Here is a 4,750-nt window from a genome sequence, read left to right on the forward strand (position 1 = left end):
CTATGAAGCAAAAGTGGTTCTCAAGGCTCTTGGCTGATCTTGTAATCTTACTGTTGTCTTATGTATAAGAACTTCGACACCAGAGTCTGAAACTGATGAGAATACTTATATGGTTGTGCTGGGGTGGAGGATAATACAGGAGTCAAGGAATGAACTCTTAAGTTCTAAGCCTTAATGGTGTTTCAAACCTTCTTAGGTTTAACCTTATGGAGCCCCTCGATATTTTCATAGTGAAGGGTCAAAACACATCTCTTGTGGTTCTGACAATGAGAAAGGAAAGGGAACCATTTTTATCACCCTCTGAAATAGAAGCAAGGAGGAGGACTTCAGGCTATCCCACTTGGAAGATGACTATTATTTCCTGCATAATTTCCTTTGTCTTACCTCACCTCTGTAGTAGGGAAAGCTAAGAAACACTCCTGAAGATCATATCTCTAAAATGGGATCCCTTAAAGACAGAATTGATCATAAAGAGGAAAGAATGCTTCCCCACCTGCACACCTTGTCACCAGACCTTAAGCGCTCAGTAGAGAAAATAACACAACCAAAAATGTTGCAAGCAACAGGCTCTCCTTGAGCCTTGGGCCCATTTGGGAGAAAGAAACAAAGGGCCTTTGAACCCACAGGCACTCAGTTACTTAAATACATTAAATACAACCCAATTCCTTGTCAGATTACTGGAATTACCCACTAAAGCCCATCTCGATCAGGTCCCATCACTCAATATTTCTTTGCCTTTCAACAAAAACATCACAAAATAAGTTTTGAAACTGGGAATCACTATGATATATAGGTAAAAGGCTCTGATAGAAAAAATGGGCAACTTAAAAACAGGATGGGCAATGTTAGCAAGGAGAGAAAAACTCAGATATGATGATGTGAAAGTTAAAATAAAATAAAATAAATATCATGTGCATTGGATGTTATAACATAACAGAAATTTATTCTTGAAGGTTTCTTCTGAAATTTATTCTTGGAGACAAAAAAAAAATCTAAAATCAAGGGTTGGACAGTTGGCTCCTCCTGGGGCTATAAGAGAAAAACCTATCACATACTGCCACGCACACTTTGCGTGAAGGCGGTATCTAAGGCATAAACTTCAAGGAAAGTCAGTCTCCTGCCCCCGCACTGTCGCCTGGCACCCCAAACTCAGAGGTGGCCCAGATATGTCCTCGTACTAGTGTGCTAAGAACACACCAAGATATCATTTTCTTACAGCTAACAAGAGAAAATTCAGACATTGCTTTCTGACCTTCACCAATGTTTCCAACTATCCTAGTTTAATGTTTTAAGTACTAGAGAGTAATTGAAAGGTTTCTCTCACTCTAAGACATTAGTTGAAAGAGTTCGGTTGAGATTCCTCTCTGCCTGCCTCCAGCAAGAACCAGAGAATTAACATAAGAATACCTCAACAGAGAGGGCTCCACCCCTCTTCCTCCTGCTTCACACCTAGCTACCAGACCCTGCTGACCTTTGGGGGGGAGGGGGTCGCTTGCCTACTTGACTTCAGTCTAGCACTAGGACTGGGGGAAGGACTTAGACTCACATACAAGACTAACACTAGAACTTAGATGGGCTAGGACTCAGATTCATGTATCTCTCTCGCAGTCCCCCGGGCCCAGAGTGCTTGGGCCCGGGGGATGCAGCACCAGTTCAGAGGAGATAGCTGCTGCTTTAGACCCAGTATGTTTCAGATAGCCTCAGAGGTACCTCAACTGTTGAGCTGCCAGATTTTTTATTTCTCTTTTGCAATGATTGTAAAAGCCTCATGCCATTTTTAAAGAAATACACTCAGATTTTACACCACTCATGTGTAGTCTGTTTGTCAAAGCCGAATCCCGTGCCCACCTGGCCAGAACCCATCGTCCTGCGGAATAAGGGACCCCGCAAGAAACCCCAGTCCGCAGCAACATACCTGCTTCAGAGATTTAGAGAGTTGATGAGAGTTGTTGGCTTTGGAATCCTTTCTCCTAGCTCTGTTTCACATTCCCACAGTGTTCTCCTGCCTACCTGTGCCCTCCTCTCTCACTATGAGGGTGTGGCCCATTGGATTAAAGGTCCATCCTGTATCCAGGAAGATGTCCTCTTAAACTCCTAATTTAATGACATCTCAAAGACACTGTTTCTAAGCAAGGACTGGGCCTTTTGCCTGTGGACTAAATGCTATAATGCCTGTTTCCTTATGACATTTTTGTTGTTGTCCATCATCCATATCCTTTGGTGGTACCATATGCCATTCATTCTGCATTATATCATGAATAAGCTATACTAACATGAGCTTATCAGGGGATTATACACAAAAAATGAAACTTGGAGCTTGAAAAAGCCAATAGAAAGTTATCAAACTGAAAGACAAATAGACTTTGAAAAAGATATATCTAAGAACTACAGAAAAATATGAAATAACTAAACACATATAATTTTAATTATAGAAGATATGGAACACAGCAGATGATATAGTTGCAGATACAGTGGATATGGATGGTCATTCTCTAAGTTCAATGGTAAATATCAAATCATATATATAAGAACCAGAGAAAACATAAATTGTGAAAAACACCCTAAAAGTCTGCACATGGGCATATCACAATGAAGCCAGGAAAAAAGTACAAATCTCTGAAAAAAATGGCTAAAATGAACACCTTATCTATGGCTGATATATAAATTATAAAAGAAATCCTTCAAATTGAAGAAACCCTGGAAACCTCTGAAACACAAATAACCCCTGGGTGTGGTCACTCCCTGCTTAAATTTTCTTATTTTTGTTGAAATCCAGTTTGTCTCATTATATCTTTTCATATGTATAAAAGAGATGACTTGTTGGTAAGAGGAGATATTTCAGATTTCCCATAAAAAGGCAATGGTAATTTTTAAGTAGCAAACTTAGAGTCAGGAAAATATGCACGGAAATGGAAAGTGAGAAACACAGAACAAAAGAACAAACTGAGGAAGCCATGCAATCCAGCCTAAGAGCTTCTATTGCAAATGTCATCTCATTTAAAACGGCTACATGAGTATCGCATTTGAAAAGTATATGAAGCAAACCAATTTTAGGGCAATGCAGAGCATACTGAACATCTAAAATTTTAAAGGACTGTGTTATAGAACTAAGATGAAGGAAGGCTCACAATATGGTAGGTACTAATACAGTGGTAACTAGGCAGGGGATGGTTTGGGGGCACTCACTGTGTGGTAGGCATTTTGACATATCTTTAATAGATGAAAAGCCTATATCTCCATTGAAAGAAAAAAATATGTGGCCAGAAATTCTCACTCAACTGCCAAGACCATGTATCTACTAAGAGATTAGAATCCAATTTAAAAATAGACCTGCTCATCTGAATGCCAGAGGGTCCCTTTCTGCTTCAAAACATCACAGCACCATATTGGCAGCACTTAGCAACTGTCATTCTGTAGATCAATAATGTTTTCCATGCTTATGATACTCTTTTCATTCTGTGATAGGTTTAAGACCCTATGCCTTGAACCAACTGGCTTTAGGCTATAGGCTCATAATGTCCTCTTAATTCCCCCATCATGCCCAGAATTGACCTTTTTGGTTCAAAGCAACTACAGACTCCTTTGTTAATTCTAAGTGGTTCATCTGGATAACCAATGATGCTTCAGCTTAAAATTTTTCAAATGCATGATGTAGAAATGATGCTTCAAATATTGTTCCAGTATTTTCCTAGCTGAGCGTGGTATAGTATGATGCTCTCCTGCAGCATCATAACTGTGGCTTTCAGTTAGTACCATGATTCCAAGAGGGAACCACCAACCCCTACAGCATGTGTTGCTAAGCTTCTGTGTCTGGTAGCTTTGAGTGTATTAAGTTCGTTTTGTATTTTGTCACAGGTACTTATCACTTTTATTTGTAACAAATTATTCCCGATTTCTTCTCTCAAAAGTTCTTTGAGACAATTCCATCAGCCTTAGACAATTGAAGAACAGAATCATCTGACTCACCCATCCTGCGAATGGCCTCCACAGATGCCATAGGTTTTAAACTGGCCATTAAAGCAGCCTGTGCTCGTGTCAACCTAGTCCACATCCATCTGGATGGATGCATAGTCCTTGGCAGCAATGATGCAGTTGCTTGCAGAACATTTCTGCAGCACGTACAGGTCCACAAACTCGCCTGCGTCGCTCTACATTCTGAGACTGTCCCTGCTCACTGGTCCAGCGAGAGCACAGAAAGGCAAGTTTTTCAATTTATAATAAGTCTGTGAGGACATAACACTATTTGTTAGTCAATGAGCATCTAGGTGACACAATTTTGTTATTGCCTAAGATATTTTTACAAGGTGAAAGTGAGTAAAATTTTCTTAGTGGAATCATATCTTATTAACATTAATGAATTCAGAAATAATGTCTTTCAACTTTTTGCATAAGAAATGGAAACCCCATGTGTGTTCATAATGCAGATTCAAATATGTGTTCCAAGTAGTGGCTGGCCCAGCTGGCATGCCAATCCATGTGGGTCTTGAATCCAGTGTGAAGGGTAACCTGGTAAGGTCAATGCAATGGATGGGCCAGAAAACAACAGACGGGCTTACAGGTGTTGCTGCAGTAATAACACACAGCCAAAGCCAGAGGATGAACTTTTATTCTGCCAGTCAAGGTTCCCATTGGCCTTTTGCTTCTGGAGTGACTCATCTCCCAAATGCCATAATAAATACTTCCTTTTTGTCCTTTTGCTTAATGTGCTTCATTCTTGTCTCCCCTCCTTATTAAAATGCAAAACTTAAAT

General features: G+C 40.0%; 1 pseudogene; it reads right to left on the reverse strand.

The window, feature by feature from the left end:
* Positions 1-3,901: 3,901 nt before the first annotated feature.
* Positions 3,902-4,154, reverse strand: LOC116080209 (annotated as a pseudogene).
* Positions 4,155-4,750: the final 596 nt, after the last annotated feature.

This window comes from Mastomys coucha, unplaced genomic scaffold (genome assembly GCF_008632895.1).
Source record: "Mastomys coucha isolate ucsf_1 unplaced genomic scaffold, UCSF_Mcou_1 pScaffold6, whole genome shotgun sequence".
Classification (NCBI taxonomy): domain Eukaryota; kingdom Metazoa; phylum Chordata; class Mammalia; order Rodentia; family Muridae; genus Mastomys; species Mastomys coucha.